A 19702-nucleotide genomic window follows, 5' to 3' on the forward strand; every position below is an offset into this window, starting at 1 on the left:
ATGAAGGGTAGGTAGGGTTGCGAACTCTGGTTGGACGCATTCCTGGAGGTTTTATCACATGACTTCCAACCACCCGACCCAGTCAAACATCCTTTTTGACCCATCTGCTATAATTTTCGAACTAATTAAGAAAAGCGTTCAAAGAAAATGAAAAACCATTTTTCTTTTAATGCCTCTATGATGTTTCTCCACGGTTGGTTGGCAGCAGTGTCCAGGAGATTAATCTTTAATTCCTGGAGACTCCAGGGCAATCCTGGAGGCTTGGCAACCCTCCAATTGCGTGAGGTAAGCAGTCAAGTACTGACTTTTCATATTGAATCTACATTTTCTTTACCCAACATTTGGACTTCTGTCCCTTTCTCCCCAGGTTTTGCCGGGCCTCCGACAGGTCAATTTCACCCCTTAGGGCCTCTGCCTGCCCCATTTCTTATGCCTACACCACATAATCTACAAGCCTCTCCATCACCATTTTGATGCCCATTTTAGTTCATGCATGCGGAAAGTCCCGAAAGGCCTCTCCCGACCAACAATCACGGCATGTGTTTATTGAATGATTTCAGGGGCTTTCGTCGCGAAGACACTAGCCAGAAGTCCAGCGCAGGTGTTGATGAGTTTTTATGTGAGAAAGGTCAGTGCTAAGTTTACTTCTTAGTACAGCACAGAAGGAGGCCACAGGCCAGTAAATGTTTTCCCTTGCAGAGATTGCTACCTTTGAGGTCCTTGTTTTTAACTTGGTCCCTATCCGTAGCTGGTGAAAGTGTGAGTAGAGGACTAGAGTACAAGGCGGCAGAAGTTATGCTGCAGCTATACAAAACCCTGGTTAGACCGCACCTGGAGTACTGTGAGCAGTTCTGGGCACCGCACCTTCGGAAGGACATATCGGCCTCGGAGGGAGTGCAGCGTAGGTTTACTAGAACGCTAGCCGGACTTCAAGGGTTAAGTTACGAGGAGAGATGACACAAATTGGGGTTGTATTCTCTGGAGTTTCGAAGGTTAAGGGGTGATCTGATGGAAGTTCATAAGATATTAAGGGGAACAGATAGGGTGGATAGAGAGCAACTATTTCCGCTGGTTGGGGATTCTAGGAGTAGGGGGCAGAGTCTAAAAAGTAGAGCCAGACCTTTGAGGAGAGAGATGAGAAAACATTACTACACACAAAGGGTGGTAGAAGTTTGTAAGTCTCTCACGCAAAGGGCAATTGATAGGAGCTGAATTGCGAAATTGAAATGTGAGAGAGATAGGTTTTTGTCAAGCAAAGGTATGAAGGGATATGGGCGAAAGGCAGGTCTCTGGAGTTGGATGAGAGATGAGCCATGATGTTCTGAAATGGCGGAGCAGGCAGGTAGGCAGGCAGGCAGGCAGGCGGGTGTGAATGGCCTCCTCCTGTTGCTATGTTGTAGGATTTGAATGAAGCGTTGAGCTTGCTATGTGATTGTTTTGCAGATGAAGCAGGACTTGTGTGTGTTTGTGTTTGGCAGTGCGAATGCGTGTACCCTGTGAGTGATGTTGTTTCCCCCGGCGCCAGGCAAGTGCAGAAAGTGTGGTAAAGAATGAAGAAGAGGACTGCAGCCCTTTAAGTAAAGGGAAAAGCAAACAATTGATGCCTACGGCCATACTAGTCTGAAAACGCCCGATCTCGTCTGATCTCGGAAGCTAAGCAGAGTCAGGCCTGGTTAGTACTTGGATGGGAGACCGCCTGGGAATACCAGGTGCAGTAGGCTTTTCTTGCCAGCAGAGGCTGCTCTCAGCTCTGCGCACTCCCTTCAATCACAAAGCTTTTTGCTGCTTGCTCCTGCACTCTCTCTCGCTTTCCTTTGCCCATTCCTTTGCTGCACATTCTCCTGCTGCCAGACAAAGGCAAGGGAGTCGACACAGAGTCAACAAAAAAAAACACATGAAGAAAATAAGCTGGCAAAAAACATACACAAAGCAGCAAGCGTTTAAGTAAAGAGAAGCAAAGCAGGCCATCGCTTACTACCACACTCCTCTGAAAAGTACCCCATCCCATCCGATATCACAAGCTAAGTCAGAGGCAGGCCTGGTCAGTACTCGCTTGGGACACCGCCTGGAAATAGCAACTGCCGTCGGCTTTTCTTGTTAGCTGTTTGCTGTTCTTCACGCCGACGCTGCCTTCATTTGCCAGTCTTTTTGCTGCTCGCTCGCTCGCTCGCTCGCTCGCTCGCTGTTGCTCGCTTTCCTCGGCCCATTTCCTGGCAGCACGTTCATAGGAACGGGAGAAGGCCATTCAGCCCTTTGAGCCTGTTCTGCCATTCGTGACTGATGTGTACCTTAACTCCATTTACCCGCCTGTGCTCCATAACCCTCAACACCCGTGCCTAACAAAAATCAATCAATCTCGGTTTTGAGATTTTCAATTGATCCCCAGCCTCAACAGCTTTTTGGGGGAGAGAGTTCCAGATTTCTACTACACTTTGTGTGAAGAAGTGCTTCCTGACATCACCCGTGAACTGCCTAGCTGTAATTTTCAGATTATGCCCCCTTGTTCCGGACTCCCCCACCAGAGGAAATAGTTTCTCTATCGAGCCTATCAGCTCCTTTAATAATCTTAAACACCTCAATTAGATCTTAATCTTCTCAACTCAAGGGAATACGAGCCGAGTCGATGCAACCTGTCCTGACAACTTAACCCTTTTAGCCCCGGTATCATTTTGGTAAATGTGCGCTGCAGCCCCTCCAAGACCAGTGTATCCTTCCTGAGGTGTGGTGCCCAGAACTGAACGCAGTACTCCAGATGCGGTCTAAGCAGAGCTTTATACAACCGTAGCATAAATTTGTATTGTATTCCAGCCCTGTTGAGATGAAGACTAACATTCGCCGACCTGCCGGTCAAATCGGGGCCAGCGGCTGCTTTTATCCATGTGCGGAAAGGCACACATCTTCTTCTGGCCTGAATTGGGCCAAGGTGACTTAAATTGGGGTCTGGGCTTGAGCCTTTTCTAAGCAGCTGGGCCTGGGAGAGGAGAAAAGGCTGCTCCCCGGTTGTCTGTATTTTGAGGCAGGAGGGACCAGCGTTTTTGCAGCAGTGAGTGAGTGAGTGAGTGATTGGGTGAGTGAGTGAAGGAATGGTGAAGCTAATGAAGGTTAAGGCCAGGGGAAGGCAATGAAGGGTAGGTAGGGTTGCCAACTCTGGTTGGACGCATTCCTGGAGGTTTTATCACATGACTTCCAACCACCCGACCCAGTCAAACATCCTTTTTGACCCATCTGCTATAATTTTCGAACTAATTAAGAAAAGCGTTCAAAGAAAAGGAAAAACCATTTTTCTTTTAATGCCTCTATGATGTTTCTCCACGGTTGGTTGGCAGCAGTGTCCAGGAGATTAATCTTTAATTCCTGGAGACTCCAGGGCAATCCTGGAGGCTTGGCAACCCTCCAATTGCGTGAGGTAAGCAGTCAAGTACTGACTTTTCATATTGAATCTACATTTTCTTTACCCAACATTTGGACTTCTGTCCCTTTCTCCCCAGGTTTTGCCGGGCCTCCGACAGGTCAATTTCACCCCTTAGGGCCTCTGCCTGCCCCATTTCTTATGCCTACACCACATAATCTACAAGCCTCTCCATCACCATTTTGATGCCCATTTTAGTTCATGCATGCGGAAAGTCCCGAAAGGCCTCTCCCGACCAACAATCACGGCATGTGTTTATTGAATGATTTCAGGGGCTTTCGTCGCGAAGACACTAGCCAGAAGTCCAGCGCAGGTGTTGATGAGTTTTTATGTGAGAAAGGTCAGTGCTAAGTTTACTTCTTAGTACAGCACAGAAGGAGGCCACAGGCCAGTAAATGTTTTCCCTTGCAGAGATTGCTACCTTTGAGGTCCTTGTTTTTAACTTGGTCCCTATCCGTAGCTGGTGAAAGTGTGAGTAGAGGACTAGAGTACAAGGCGGCAGAAGTTATGCTGCAGCTATACAAAACCCTGGTTAGACCGCACCTGGAGTACTGTGAGCAGTTCTGGGCACCGCACCTTCGGAAGGACATATCGGCCTCGGAGGGAGTGCAGCGTAGGTTTACTAGAACGCTAGCCGGACTTCAAGGGTTAAGTTACGAGGAGAGATGACACAAATTGGGGTTGTATTCTCTGGAGTTTCGAAGGTTAAGGGGTGATCTGATGGAAGTTCATAAGATATTAAGGGGAACAGATAGGGTGGATAGAGAGCAACTATTTCCGCTGGTTGGGGATTCTAGGAGTAAGGGGCAGAGTCTAAAAAGTAGAGCCAGACCTTTGAGGAGAGAGATGAGAAAACATTACTACCCACAAAGGGTGGTAGAAGTTTGTAAGTCTCTCACGCAAAGGGCAATTGATAGGAGCTGAATTGCGAAATTGAAATGTGAGAGAGATAGGTTTTTGTCAAGCAAAGGTATGAAGGGATATGGGCGAAAGGCAGGTCTCTGGAGTTGGATGAGAGATGAGCCATGATGTTGTGAAATGGCGGAGCAGGCAGGCAGGCAGGCAGGCAGGTGTGAATGGCCTCCTCCTGTTGCTATGTTGTAGGATTTGAATGAAGCGTTGAGCTTGCTATGTGATTGTTTTGCAGATGAAGCAGGACTTGTGTGTGTTTGTGTTTGGCAGTGCGAATGCGTGTACCCTGTGTGTGATGTTGTTTCCCCCGGCGCCAGGCAAGTGCAGAAAGTGTGGTAAAGAATGAAGAAGATGACTGCAGCCCTTTAAGTAAAGGGAAAAGCAAGCAATTGATGCCTACGGCCATACTAGTCTGAAAACGCCCGATCTCGTCTGATCTCGGAAGCTAAGCAGAGTCAGGCCTGGTTAGTACTTGGATGGGAGACCGCCTGGGAATACCAGGTGCAGTAGGCTTTTCTTGCCAGCAGAGGCTGCTCTCAGCTCTGCGCACTCCCTTCAATCACAAAGCTTTTTGCTGCTTGCTCCTGCACTCTCTCTCGCTTTCCTTTGCCCATTCCTTTGCTGCACATTCTCCTGCTGCCAGACAAAGGCAAGGGAGTCGACACAGAGTCAACAAAAAAAAACACATGAAGAAAATAAGCTGGCAAAAAACATACACAAAGCAGCAAGCGTTTAAGTAAAGAGAAGCAAAGCAGGCCATCGCTTACTACCACACTCCTCTGAAAAGTACCCCATCCCATCCGATATCACAAGCTAAGTCAGAGGCAGGCCTGGTCAGTACTCGCTTGGGACACCGCCTGGAAATAGCAACTGCCGTCGGCTTTTCTTGTTCGCTGTTTGCTGTTCTTCACGCCGACGCTGCCTTCATTTGCCAGTCTTTTTGCTGATCGCTCGCTCGCTCGCTCGCTGTTGCTCGCTTTCCTCGGCCCATTTCCTGGCAGCACGTTCATAGGAACGGGAGAAGGCCATTCAGCCCTTTGAGCCTGTTCCGCCATTCATGACTGATGTGTACCTTAACTCCATTTACCCGCCTGTGCTCCATAACCCTCAATACCCGTGCCGAACAAAAATCAATCAATCTCGGTTTTGAGATTTTCAATTGATCCCCAGCCTCAACAGCTTTTTGGGGGAGAGAGTTCCAGATTTCTACTACACTTTGTGTGAAGAAGTGCTTCCTGACATCACCCGTGAACTGCCTAGCTGTAATTTTCAGATTATGCCCCCTTGTTCCGGACTCCCCCACCAGAGGAAATAGTTTCTCTATCGAGCCTATCAGCTCCTTTAATAATCTTAAACACCTCAATTAGATCTTAATCTTCTAAACTCAAGGGAATACGAGCCTAGTCGATGCAACCTGTCCTGATAACTTAACCCTTTTAGCCCCGGTATCATTTTGGTAAATGTGCGCTGCAGCCCCTCCAAGGCCAGTGTATCCTTCCTGAGGTGTGGTGCCCAGAACTGAACGCAGTACTCCAGATGCGGTCTAAGCAGAGTTTTATACAACCGTAGCATAACTTTGTATTGTATTCCAGCCCTGTTGAGATGAAGACTAACATTCGCCGACCTGCCGGTCAAATCGGGGCCAGCGGCTGCTTTTATCCATGTGCGGAAAGGCAGACATCTTCTTCTGGCCTGAATTGGGCCAAGGTGACTTAAATTGGGGTGTGGGCTTGAGCCTTTTCTAAGCAGCTGGGCCTGGGAGAGGAGAAAAGGCTGCTCCCCGGTTGTCTGTATTTTGAGGCAGGAGGGAGCAGCGTTTTTGCAGCAGTGAGTGAGTGAGTGAGTGAGTGATTGGGTGAGTGAGTGAAGGAATGGTGAAGCTAATGAAGGTTAAGGCCAGGGGAAGGCAATGAAGGGTAGGTAGGGTTGCCAACTCTGGTTGGACGCATTCCTGGAGGTTTTATCACATGACTTCCAACCACCCGACCCAGTCAAACATCCTTTTTGACCCATCTGCTATAATTTTCGAACTAATTAAGAAAAGCGTTCAAAGAAAAGGAAAAACCATTTTTCTTTTAATGCCTCTATGATGTTTCTCCACGGTTGGTTGGCAGCAGTGTCCAGGAGATTAATCTTTAATTCCTGGAGACTCCAGGGCAATCCTGGAGGCTTGGTAACCCTCCAATTGCGTGAGGTAAGCAGTCAAGTACTGACTTTTCATATTGAATCTACATTTTCTTTACCCAACATTTGGACTTCTGTCCCTTTCTCCCCAGGTTTTGCCGGGCCTCCGACAGGTCAATTTCACCCCTTAGGGCCTCTGCCTGCCCCATTTCTTATGCCTACACCACATAATCTACAAGCCTCTCCATCACCATTTTGATGCCCATTTTAGTTCATGCATCCGGAAAGTCCCGAAAGGCCTCTCCCGACCAACAATCACGGCATGTGTTTATTGATGATTTCAGGGGCTTTCGTCGCGAAGACACTAGCCAGAAGTCCAGCGCAGGTGTTGATGAGTTTTTATGTGAGAAAGGTCAGTGCTAAGTTTACTTCTTAGTACAGCACAGAAGGAGGCCACAGGCCAGTAAATGTTTTCCCTTGCAGAGATTGCTACCTTTGAGGTCCTTGTTTTTAACTTGGTCCCTATCCGTAGCTGGTGAAAGTGTGAGTAGAGGACTAGAGTACAAGGCGGCAGAAGTTATGCTGCAGCTATACAAAACCCTGGTAAGACCGCACCTGGAGTACTGTGAGCAGTTCTGGGCACCGCACCTTCGGAAGGACATATCGGCCTCGGAGGGAGTGCAGCGTAGGTTTACTAGAACGCTAGCCGGACTTCAAGGGTTAAGTTACGAGGAGAGATGACACAAATTGGGGTTGTATTCTCTGGAGTTTCGAAGGTTAAGGGGTGATCTGATGGAAGTTCATAAGATATTAAGGGGAACAGATAGGGTGGATAGAGAGCAACTATTTCCGCTGGTTGGGGATTCTAGGAGTAGGGGGCAGAGTCTAAAAAGTAGAGCCAGACCTTTGAGGAGAGAGATGAGAAAACATTACTACCCACAAAGGGTGGTAGAAGTTTGTAAGTCTCTCACGCAAAGGGCAATTGATAGGAGCTGAATTGCGAAATTGAAATGTGAGAGAGATAGGTTTTTGTCAAGCAAAGGTATGAAGGGATATGGGCGAAAGGCAGGTCTCTGGAGTTGGATGAGAGATGAGCCATGATGTTCTGAAATGGCGGAGCAGGCAGGCAGGCAGGCAGGCAGGCAGGCGGGTGTGAATGGCCTCCTCCTGTTGCTATGTTGTAGGATTTGAATGAAGCGTTGAGCTTGCTATGTGATTGTTTTGCAGATGAAGCAGGACTTGTGTGTGTTTGTGTTTGGCAGTGCGAATGCGTGTACCCTGTGAGTGATGTTGTTTCCCCCGGCGCCAGGCAAGTGCAGAAAGTGTGGTAAAGAATGAAGAAGAGGACTGCAGCCCTTTAAGTAAAGGGAAAAGCAAGCAATTGATGCCTACGGCCATACTAGTCTGAGAACGCCCGATCTCGTCTGATCTCGGAAACTTAAGCGGAGTCAGGCCTGGTTAGTACTTGGATGGGAGACCGCCTGGGAATACCAGGTGCAGTCGGCTTTTCTTGCCAGCAGAGGCTGCTCTCAGCTCTGCACACTCCCTTCAATCACAAAGCTTTTTGCTGCTTGCTCCTGCACTCTCTCTCGCTTTCCTTTGCCCATTCCTTTGCTGCACATTCTCCTGCTGCCAGACAAAGGCAAGGGAGTCGACACAGAGTCAACAAAAAAAAACACATGAAGAAAATAAGCTGGCAAAAAACATACACAAAGCAGCAAGCGTTTAAGTAAAGAGAAGCAAAGCAGGCCATCGCTTACTACCACACTCCTCTGAAAAGTACCCCATCCCATCCGATATCACAAGCTAAGTCAGAGGCAGGCCTGGTCAGTACTCGCTTGGGACACCGCCTGGAAATAGCAACTGCCGTCGGCTTTTCTTGTTCGCTGTTTGCTGTTCTTCACGCCGACGCTGCCTTCATTTGCCAGTCTTTTTGCTGATCGCTCGCTCGCTCGCTCGCTCGCTGTTGCTCGCTTTCCTCGGCCCATTTCCTGGCAGCACGTTCATAGGAACGGGAGAAGGCCATTCAGCCCTTTGAGCCTGTTCTGCCATTCGTGACTGATGTGTACCTTAACTCCATTTACCCGCCTGTGCTCCATAACCCTCAACACCCGTGCCTAACAAAAATCAATCAATCTCGGTTTTGAGATTTTCAATTGATCCCCAGCCTCAACAGCTTTTTGGGGGAGAGAGTTCCAGATTTCTACTACACTTTGTGTGAAGAAGTGCTTCCTGACATCACCCGTGAACTGCCTAGCTGTAATTTTAAGATTATGCCCCCTTGTTCCGGACTCCCCCACCAGAGGAAATAGTTTCTCTATCGAGCCTATCAGCTCCTTTAATAATCTTAAACACCTCAATTAGATCTTAATCTTCTAAACTCAAGGGAATACGAGCCGAGTCGATGCAACCTGTCCTGACAACTTAACCCTTTTAGCCCCGGTATCATTTTGGTAAATATGCGCTGCAGCCCCTCCAAGACCAGTGTATCCTTCCTGAGGTGTGGTGCCCAGAACTGAACGCAGTACTCCAGATGCGGTCTAAGCAGAGCTTTATACAACCGTAGCATAACTTTGTATTGTATTCCAGCCCTGTTGAGATGAAGACTAACATTCGCCGACCTGCCGGTCAAATCGGGGCCAGCGGCTGCTTTTATCCATGTGCGGAAAGGCACACATCTTCTTCTGGCCTGAATTGGGCCAAGGTGACTTAAATTGGGGTCTGGGCTTGAGCCTTTTCTAAGCAGCTGGGCCTGGGAGAGGAGAAAAGGCTGCTCCCCGGTTGTCTGTATTTTGAGGCAGGAGGGAGCAGCGTTTTTGCAGCAGTGAGTGAGTGAGTGAGTGAGTGATTGGGTGAGTGAGTGAAGGAATGGTGAAGCTAATGAAGGTTAAGGCCAGGGGAAGGCAATGAAGGGTAGGTAGGGTTGCCAACTCTGGTTGGACGCATTCCTGGAGGTTTTATCACATGACTTCCAACCACCCGACCCAGTCAAACATCCTTTTTGACCCATCTGCTATAATTTTCGAACTAATTAAGAAAAGCGTTCAAAGAAAAGGAAAAACCATTTTTCTTTTAATGCCTCTATGATGTTTCTCCACGGTTGGTTGGCAGCAGTGTCCAGGAGATTAATCTTTAATTCCTGGAGACTCCAGGGCAATCCTGGAGGCTTGGCAACCCTCCAATTGCGTGAGGTAAGCAGTCAAGTACTGACTTTTCATATTGAATCTACATTTTCTTTACCCAACATTTGGACTTCTGTCCCTTTCTCCCCAGGTTTTGCCGGGCCTCCGACAGGTCAATTTCACCCCTTAGGGCCTCTGCCTGCCCCATTTCTTATGCCTACACCACATAATCTACAAGCCTCTCCATCACCATTTTGATGCCCATTTTAGTTCATGCATGCGGAAAGTCCCGAAAGGCCTCTCCCGACCAACAATCACGGCATGTGTTTATTGAATGATTTCAGGGGCTTTCGTCGCGAAGACACTAGCCAGAAGTCCAGCGCAGGTGTTGATGAGTTTTTATGTGAGAAAGGTCAGTGCTAAGTTTACTTCTTAGTACAGCACAGAAGGAGGCCACAGGCCAGTAAATGTTTTCCCTTGCAGAGATTGCTACCTTTGAGGTCCTTGTTTTTAACTTGGTCCCTATCCGTAGCTGGTGAAAGTGTGAGTAGAGGACTAGAGTACAAGGTGGCAGAAGTTATGCTGCAGCTATACAAAACCCTGGTAAGACCGGACCTGGAGTACTGTGAGCAGTTCTGGGCACCGCACCTTCGGAAGGACATATCGGCCTCGGAGGGAGTGCAGCGTAGGTTTACTAGAACGCTAGCCGGACTTCAAGGGTTAAGTTACGAGGAGAGATGACACAAATTGGGGTTGTATTCTCTGGAGTTTCGAAGGTTAAGGGGTGATCTGATGGAAGTTCATAAGATATTAAGGGGAACAGATAGGGTGGATAGAGAGCAACTATTTCCGCTGGTTGGGGATTCTAGGAGTAGGGGGCAGAGTCTAAAAAGTAGAGCCAGACCTTTGAGGAGAGAGATGAGAAAACATTACTACACACAAAGGGTGGTAGAAGTTTGTAAGTCTCTCACGCAAAGGGCAATTGATAGGAGCTGAATTGCGAAATTGAAATGTGAGAGAGATAGGTTTTTGTCAAGCAAAGGTATGAAGGGATATGGGCGAAAGGCAGGTCTCTGGAGTTGGATGAGAGATGAGCCATGATGTTCTGAAATGGCGGAGCAGGCAGGCAGGCAGGCAGGCAGGCAGGCGGGTGTGAATGGCCTCCTCCTGTTGCTATGTTGTAGGATTTGAATGAAGCGTTGAGCTTGCTATGTGATTGTTTTGCAGATGAAGCAGGACTTGTGTGTGTTTGTGTTTGGCAGTGCGAATGCGTGTACCCTGTGAGTGATGTTGTTTCCCCCGGCGCCAGGCAAGTGCAGAAAGTGTGGTAAAGAATGAAGAAGAGGACTGCAGCCCTTTAAGTAAAGCGAAAAGCAAGCAATTGATGCCTACGGCCATACTAGTCTGAAAACGCCCGATCTCGTCTGATCTCGGAAGCTAAGCAGAGTCAGGCCTGGTTAGTACTTGGATGGGAGACCGCCTGGGAATACGAGGTGCAGTAGGCTTTTCTTGCCAGCAGAGGCTGCTCTCAGCTCTGCGCACTCCCTTCAATCACAAAGCTTTTTGCTGCTTGCTCCTGCACTCTCTCTCGCTTTCCTTTGCCCATTCCTTTGCTGCACATTCTCCTGCTGCCAGACAAAGGCAAGGGAGTCGACACAGAGTCAACAAAAAAAAACACATGAAGAAAATAAGCTGGCAAAAAACATACACAAAGCAGCAAGCGTTTAAGTAAAGAGAAGCAAAGCAGGCCATCGCTTACTACCACACTCCTCTGAAAAGTACCCCATCCCATCCGATATCACAAGCTAAGTCAGAGGCAGGCCTGGTCAGTACTCGCTTGGGACACCGCCTGGAAATAGCAACTGCCGTCGGCTTTTCTTGTTAGCTGTTTGCTGTTCTTCACGCCGACGCTGCCTTCATTTGCCAGTCTTTTTGCTGATCGCTCGCTCGCTCGCTCGCTCGCTGTTGCTCGCTTTCCTCGGCCCATTTCCTGGCAGCACGTTCATAGGAACGGGAGAAGGCCATTCAGCCCTTTGAGCCTGTTCTGCCATTCGTGACTGATGTGTACCTTAACTCCATTTACCCGCCTGTGCTCCATAACCCTCAACACCCGTGCCTAACAAAAATCAATCAATCTCGGTTTTGAGATTTTCAATTGATCCCCAGCCTCAACAGCTTTTTGGGGGAGAGAGTTCCAGATTTCTACTACACTTTGTGTGAAGAAGTGCTTCCTGACATCACCCGTGAACTGCCTAGCTGTAATTTTCAGATTATGCCCCCTTGTTCCGGACTCCCCCACCAGAGGAAATAGTTTCTCTATCGAGCCTATCAGCTCCTTTAATAATCTTAAACACCTCAATTAGATCTTAATCTTCTCAACTCAAGGGAATACGAGCCGAGTCGATGCAACCTGTCCTGACAACTTAACCCTTTTAGCCCCGGTATCATTTTGGTAAATGTGCGCTGCAGCCCCTCCAAGACCAGTGTATCCTTCCTGAGGTGTGGTGCCCAGAACTGAACGCAGTACTCCAGATGCGGTCTAAGCAGAGCTTTATACAACCGTAGCATAAATTTGTATTGTATTCCAGCCCTGTTGAGATGAAGACTAACATTCGCCGACCTGCCGGTCAAATCGGGGCCAGCGGCTGCTTTTATCCATGTGCGGAAAGGCACACATCTTCTTCTGGCCTGAATTGGGCCAAGGTGACTTAAATTGGGGTGTGGGCTTGAGCCTTTTCTAAGCAGCTGGGCCTGGGAGAGGAGAAAAGGCTGCTCCCCGGTTGTCTGTATTTTGAGGCAGGAGGGACCAGCGTTTTTGCAGCAGTGAGTGAGTGAGTGAGTGAGTGATTGGGTGAGTGAGTGAAGGAATGGTGAAGCTAATGAAGGTTAAGGCCAGGGGAAGGCAATGAAGGGTAGGTAGGGTTGCCAACTCTGGTTGGACGCATTCCTGGAGGTTTTATCACATGACTTCCAACCACCCGACCCAGTCAAACATCCTTTTTGACCCATCTGCTATAATTTTCGAACTAATTAAGAAAAGCGTTCAAAGAAAAGGAAAAACCATTTTTCTTTTAATGCCTCTATGATGTTTCTCCACGGTTGGTTGGCAGCAGTGTCCAGGAGATTAATCTTTAATTCCTGGAGACTCCAGGGCAATCCTGGAGGCTTGGCAACCCTCCAATTGCGTGAGGTAAGCAGTCAAGTACTGACTTTTCATATTGAATCTACATTTTCTTTACCCAACATTTGGACTTCTGTCCCTTTCTCCCCAGGTTTTGCCGGGCCTCCGACAGGTCAATTTCACCCCTTAGGGCCTCTGCCTGCCCCATTTCTTATGCCTACACCACATAATCTACAAGCCTCTCCATCACCATTTTGATGCCCATTTTAGTTCATGCATGCGGAAAGTCCCGAAAGGCCTCTCCCGACCAACAATCACGGCATGTGTTTATTGAATGATTTCAGGGGCTTTCGTCGCGAAGACACTAGCCAGAAGTCCAGCGCAGGTGTTGATGAGTTTTTATGTGAGAAAGGTCAGTGCTAAGTTTACTTCTTAGTACAGCACAGAAGGAGGCCACAGGCCAGTAAATGTTTTCCCTTGCAGAGATTGCTACCTTTGAGGTCCTTGTTTTTAACTTGGTCCCTATCCGTAGCTGGTGAAAGTGTGAGTAGAGGACTAGAGTACAAGGTGGCAGAAGTTATGCTGCAGCTATACAAAACCCTGGTAAGACCGGACCTGGAGTACTGTGAGCAGTTCTGGGCACCGCACCTTCGGAAGGACATATCGGCCTCGGAGGGAGTGCAGCGTAGGTTTACTAGAACGCTAGCCGGACTTCAAGGGTTAAGTTACGAGGAGAGATGACACAAATTGGGGTTGTATTCTCTGGAGTTTCGAAGGTTAAGGGGTGATCTGATGGAAGTTCATAAGATATTAAGGGGAACAGATAGGGTGGATAGAGAGCAACTATTTCCGCTGGTTGGGGATTCTAGGAGTAGGGGGCAGAGTCTAAAAAGTAGAGCCAGACCTTTGAGGAGAGAGATGAGAAAACATTACTACACACAAAGGGTGGTAGAAGTTTGTAAGTCTCTCACGCAAAGGGCAATTGATAGGAGCTGAATTGCGAAATTGAAATGTGAGAGAGATAGGTTTTTGTCAAGCAAAGGTATGAAGGGATATGGGCGAAAGGCAGGTCTCTGGAGTTGGATGAGAGATGAGCCATGATGTTCTGAAATGGCGGAGCAGGCAGGCAGGCAGGCAGGCAGGCAGGCAGGCGGGTGTGAATGGCCTCCTCCTGTTGCTATGTTGTAGGATTTGAATGAAGCGTTGAGCTTGCTATGTGATTGTTTTGCAGATGAAGCAGGACTTGTGTGTGTTTGTGTTTGGCAGTGCGAATGCGTGTACCCTGTGAGTGATGTTGTTTCCCCCGGCGCCAGGCAAGTGCAGAAAGTGTGGTAAAGAATGAAGAAGAGGACTGCAGCCCTTTAAGTAAAGGGAAAAGCAAGCAATTGATGCCTACGGCCATACTAGTCTGAAAACGCCCGATCTCGTCTGATCTCGGAAGCTAAGCAGAGTCAGGCCTGGTTAGTACTTGGATGGGAGACCGCCTGGGAATACGAGGTGCAGTAGGCTTTTCTTGCCAGCAGAGGCTGCTCTCAGCTCTGCGCACTCCCTTCAATCACAAAGCTTTTTGCTGCTTGCTCCTGCACTCTCTCTCGCTTTCCTTTGCCCATTCCTTTGCTGCACATTCTCCTGCTGCCAGACAAAGGCAAGGGAGTCGACACAGAGTCAACAAAAAAAAACACATGAAGAAAATAAGCTGGCAAAAAACATACACAAAGCAGCAAGCGTTTAAGTAAAGAGAAGCAAAGCAGGCCATCGCTTACTACCACACTCCTCTGAAAAGTACCCCATCCCATCCGATATCACAAGCTAAGTCAGAGGCAGGCCTGGTCAGTACTCGCTTGGGACACCGCCTGGAAATAGCAACTGCCGTCGGCTTTTCTTGTTAGCTGTTTGCTGTTCTTCACGCCGACGCTGCCTTCATTTGCCAGTCTTTTTGCTGATCGCTCGCTCGCTCGCTCGCTCGCTGTTGCTCGCTTTCCTCGGCCCATTTCCTGGCAGCACGTTCATAGGAACGGGAGAAGGCCATTCAGCCCTTTGAGCCTGTTCTGCCATTCGTGACTGATGTGTACCTTAACTCCATTTACCCGCCTGTGCTCCATAACCCTCAACACCCGTGCCTAACAAAAATCAATCAATCTCGGTTTTGAGATTTTCAATTGATCCCCAGCCTCAACAGCTTTTTGGGGGAGAGAGTTCCAGATTTCTACTACACTTTGTGTGAAGAAGTGCTTCCTGACATCACCCGTGAACTGCCTAGCTGTAATTTTCAGATTATGCCCCCTTGTTCCGGACTCCCCCACCAGAGGAAATAGTTTCTCTATCGAGCCTATCAGCTCCTTTAATAATCTTAAACACCTCAATTAGATCTTAATCTTCTCAACTCAAGGGAATACGAGCCGAGTCGATGCAACCTGTCCTGACAACTTAACCCTTTTAGCCCCGGTATCATTTTGGTAAATGTGCGCTGCAGCCCCTCCAAGACCAGTGTATCCTTCCTGAGGTGTGGTGCCCAGAACTGAACGCAGTACTCCAGATGCGGTCTAAGCAGAGCTTTATACAACCGTAGCATAAATTTGTATTGTATTCCAGCCCTGTTGAGATGAAGACTAACATTCGCCGACCTGCCGGTCAAATCGGGGCCAGCGGCTGCTTTTATCCATGTGCGGAAAGGCACACATCTTCTTCTGGCCTGAATTGGGCCAAGGTGACTTAAATTGGGGTCTGGGCTTGAGCCTTTTCTAAGCAGCTGGGCCTGGGAGAGGAGAAAAGGCTGCTCCCCGGTTGTCTGTATTTTGAGGCAGGAGGGACCAGCGTTTTTGCAGCAGTGAGTGAGTGAGAGTGAGTGATTGGGTGAGTGAGTGAAGGAATGGTGAAGCTAATGAAGGTTAAGGCCAGGGGAAGGCAATGAAGGGTAGGTAGGGTTGCCAACTCTGGTTGGACGCATTCCTGGAGGTTTTATCACATGACTTCCAACCACCCGACCCAGTCAAACATCCTTTTTGACCCATCTGCTATAATTTTCGAACTAATTAAGAAAAGCGTTCAAAGAAAAGGAAAAACCATTTTTCTTTTAATGCCTCTATGATGTTTCTCCACGGTTGGTTGGCAGCAGTGTCCAGGAGATTAATCTTTAATTCCTGGAGACTCCAGGGCAATCCTGGAGGCTTGGCAACCCTCCAATTGCGTGAGGTAAGCAGTCAAGTACTGACTTTTCATATTGAATCTACATTTTCTTTACCCAACATTTGGACTTCTGTCCCTTTCTCCCCAGGTTTTGCCGGGCCTCCGACAGGTCAATTTCACCCCTTAGGGCCTCTGCCTGCCCCATTTCTTATGCCTACACCACATAATCTACAAGCCTCTCCATCACCATTTTGATGCCCATTTTAGTTCATGCATGCGGAAAGTCCCGAAAGGCCTCTCCCGACCAACAATCACGGCATGTGTTTATTGAATGATTTCAGGGGCTTTCGTCGCGAAGACACTAGCCAGAAGTCCAGCGCAGGTGTTGATGAGTTTTTATGTGAGAAAGGTCAGTGCTAAGTTTACTTCTTAGTACAGCACAGAAGGAGGCCACAGGCCAGTAAATGTTTTCCCTTGCAGAGATTGCTACCTTTGAGGTCCTTGTTTTTAACTTGGTCCCTATCCGTAGCTGGTGAAAGTGTGAGTAGAGGACTAGAGTACAAGGCGGCAGAAGTTATGCTGCAGCTATACAAAACCCTGGTAAGACCGCACCTGGAGTACTGTGAGCAGTTCTGGGCACCGCACCTTCGGAAGGACATATCGGCCTCGGAGGGAGTGCAGCGTAGGTTTACTAGAACGCTAGCCGGACTTCAAGGGTTAAGTTACGAGGAGAGATGACACAAATTGGGGTTGTATTCTCTGGAGTTTCGAAGGTTAAGGGGTGATCTGATGGAAGTTCATAAGATATTAAGGGGAACAGATAGGGTGGATAGAGAGCAACTATTTCCGCTGGTTGGGGATTCTAGGAGTAGGGGGCAGAGTCTAAAAAGTAGAGCCAGACCTTTGAGGAGAGAGATGAGAAAACATTACTACACACAAAGGGTGGTAGAAGTTTGTAAGTCTCTCACGCAAAGGGCAATTGATAGGAGCTGAATTGCGAAATTGAAATGTGAGAGAGATAGGTTTTTGTCAAGCAAAGGTATGAAGGGATATGGGCGAAAGGCAGGTCTCTGGAGTTGGATGAGAGATGAGCCATGATGTTCTGAAATGGCGGAGCAGGCAGGCAGGCAGGCAGGCAGGCAGGCGGGTGTGAATGGCCTCCTCCTGTTGCTATGTTGTAGGATTTGAATGAAGCGTTGAGCTTGCTATGTGATTGTTTTGCAGATGAAGCAGGACTTGTGTGTGTTTGTGTTTGGCAGTGCGAATGCGTGTACCCTGTGAGTGATGTTGTTTCCCCCGGCGCCAGGCAAGTGCAGAAAGTGTGGTAAAGAATGAAGAAGAGGACTGCAGCCCTTTAAGTAAAGGGAAAAGCAAGCAATTGATGCCTACGGCCATACTAGTCTGAAAACGCCCGATCTCGTCTGATCTCGGTAGCTTAAGCAGAGTCAGGCCTGGTTAGTACTTGGATGGGAGACCGCCTGGGAATACGAGGTGCAGTAGGCTTTTCTTGCCAGCAGAGGCTGCTCTCAGCTCTGCGCACTCCCTTCAATCACAAAGCTTTTTGCTGCTTGCTCCTGCACTCTCTCTCGCTTTCCTTTGCCCATTCCTTTGCTGCACATTCTCCTGCTGCCAGACAAAGGCAAGGGAGTCGACACAGAGTCAACAAAAAAAAACACATGAAGAAAATAAGCTGGCAAAAAACATACACAAAGCAGCAAGCGTTTAAGTAAAGAGAAGCAAAGCAGGCCATCGCTTACTACCACACTCCTCTGAAAAGTACCCCATCCCATCCGATATCACAAGCTAAGTCAGAGGCAGGCCTGGTCAGTACTCGCTTGGGACACCGCCTGGAAATAGCAACTGCCGTCGGCTTTTCTTGTTAGCTGTTTGCTGTTCTTCACGCCGACGCTGCCTTCATTTGCCAGTCTTTTTGCTGATCGCTCGCTCGCTCGCTCGCTCGCTGTTGCTCGCTTTCCTCGGCCCATTTCCTGGCAGCACGTTCATAGGAACGGGAGAAGGCCATTCAGCCCTTTGAGCCTGTTCTGCCATTCGTGACTGATGTGTACCTTAACTCCATTTACCCGCCTGTGCTCCATAACCCTCAACACCCGTGCCTAACAAAAATCAATCAATCTCGGTTTTGAGATTTTCAATTGATCCCCAGCCTCAACAGCTTTTTGGGGGAGAGAGTTCCAGATTTCTACTACACTTTGTGTGAAGAAGTGCTTCCTGACATCACCCGTGAACTGCCTAGCTGTAATTTTCAGATTATGCCCCCTTGTTCCGGACTCCCCCACCAGAGGAAATAGTTTCTCTATCGAGCCTATCAGCTCCTTTAATAATCTTAAACACCTCAATTAGATCTTAATCTTCTAAACTCAAGGGAATACGAGCCGAGTCGATGCAACCTGTCCTGACAACTTAACCCTTTTAGCCCCGGTATCATTTTGGTAAATGTGCGCTGCAGCCCCTCCAAGACCAGTGTATCCTTCCTGAGGTGTGGTGCCCAGAATTGAACGCAGTACTCCAGATGCGGTCTAAGCAGAGCTTTATACAACCGTAGCATAACTTTGTATTGTATTCCAGCCCTGTTGAGATGAAGACTAACATTCGCCGACCTGCCGGTCAAATCGGGGCCAGCGGCTGCTTTTATCCATGTGCGGAAAGGCACACATCTTCTTCTGGCCTGAATTGGGCCAAGGTGACTTAAATTGGGGTCTGGGCTTGAGCCTTTTCTAAGCAGCTGGGCCTGGGAGAGGAGAAAAGGCTGCTCCCCGGTTGTCTGTATTTTGAGGCAGGAGGGACCAGCGTTTTTGCAGCAGTGAGTGAGTGAGTGAGTGATTGGGTGAGTGAGTGAAGGAATGGTGAAGCTAATGAAGGTTAAGGCCAGGGGAAGGCAATGAAGGGTAGGTAGGGTTGCCAACTCTGGTTGGACGCATTCCTGGAGGTTTTATCACATGACTTCCAACCACCCGACCCAGTCAAACATCCTTTTTGACCCATCTGCTATAATTTTCGAACTAATTAAGAAAAGCGTTCAAAGAAAAGGAAAAACCATTTTTCTTTTAATGCCTCTATGATGTTTCTCCACGGTTGGTTGGCAGCAGTGTCCAGGAGATTAATCTTTAATTCCTGGAGACTCCAGGGCAATCCTGGAGGCTTGGCAACCCTCCAATTGCGTGAGGTAAGCAGTCAAGTACTGACTTTTCATATTGAATCTACATTTTCTTTACCCAACATTTGGACTTCTGTCCCTTTCTCCCCAGGTTTTGCCGGGCCTCCGACAGGTCAATTTCACCCCTTAGGGCCTCTGCCTGCCCCATTTCTTATGCCTACACCACATAATCTACAAGCCTCTCCATCACCATTTTGATGCCCATTTTAGTTCATGCATGCGGAAAGTCCCGAAAGGCCTCTCCCGACCAACAATCACGGCATGTGTTTATTGAATGATTTCAGGGGCTTTCGTCGCGAAGACACTAGCCAGAAGTCCAGCGCAGGTGTTGATGAGTTTTTATGTGAGAAAGGTCAGTGCTAAGTTTACTTCTTAGTACAGCACAGAAGGAGGCCACAGGCCAGTAAATGTTTTCCCTTGCAGAGATTGCTACCTTTGAGGTCCTTGTTTTTAACTTGGTCCCTATCCGTAGCTGGTGAAAGTGTGAGTAGAGGACTAGAGTACAAGGTGGCAGAAGTTATGCTGCAGCTATACAAAACCCTGGTAAGACCGGACCTGGAGTACTGTGAGCAGTTCTGGGCACCGCACCTTCGGAAGGACATATCGGCCTCGGAGGGAGTGCAGCGTAGGTTTACTAGAACGCTAGCCGGACTTCAAGGGTTAAGTTACGAGGAGAGATGACACAAATTGGGGTTGTATTCTCTGGAGTTTCG

The 19702-nt window shown here is 48.4% G+C and overlaps 4 non-coding genes and 2 pseudogenes across 4 annotated transcripts; all 6 read left to right on the forward strand.

Moving 5' to 3' along the window:
- The first annotated feature begins 1602 nt into the window (after positions 1–1602).
- Positions 1603–1721, forward strand: LOC137322363 (5S ribosomal RNA). Its single transcript, XR_010963078.1, has one exon. It is a non-coding gene; the product is annotated as a 5S ribosomal RNA (ribosomal RNA).
- Positions 1722–4715: 2994 nt separating this feature from the next.
- LOC137322364 (5S ribosomal RNA) lies at positions 4716–4834 on the forward strand. The gene has a single exon (XR_010963079.1). It is a non-coding gene; the product is annotated as a 5S ribosomal RNA (ribosomal RNA).
- Positions 4835–7831: 2997 nt separating this feature from the next.
- On the forward strand, positions 7832–7951 carry LOC137322360 (5S ribosomal RNA; annotated as a pseudogene).
- A 3002-nt stretch (positions 7952–10953) lies between these two features.
- Positions 10954–11072, forward strand: LOC137322250 (5S ribosomal RNA). Its single transcript, XR_010963007.1, has one exon. It is a non-coding gene; the product is annotated as a 5S ribosomal RNA (ribosomal RNA).
- Positions 11073–14078: 3006 nt separating this feature from the next.
- LOC137322251 (5S ribosomal RNA) lies at positions 14079–14197 on the forward strand. Its single transcript, XR_010963008.1, has one exon. It is a non-coding gene; the product is annotated as a 5S ribosomal RNA (ribosomal RNA).
- A 3000-nt stretch (positions 14198–17197) lies between these two features.
- On the forward strand, positions 17198–17317 carry LOC137322351 (5S ribosomal RNA; annotated as a pseudogene).
- The last annotated feature ends 2385 nt before the right edge of the window (positions 17318–19702 follow it).

This window comes from Heptranchias perlo, chromosome 5 (assembly GCF_035084215.1).
Source record: "Heptranchias perlo isolate sHepPer1 chromosome 5, sHepPer1.hap1, whole genome shotgun sequence".
NCBI classification, from domain to species: Eukaryota; Metazoa; Chordata; class Chondrichthyes; order Hexanchiformes; family Hexanchidae; genus Heptranchias; species Heptranchias perlo.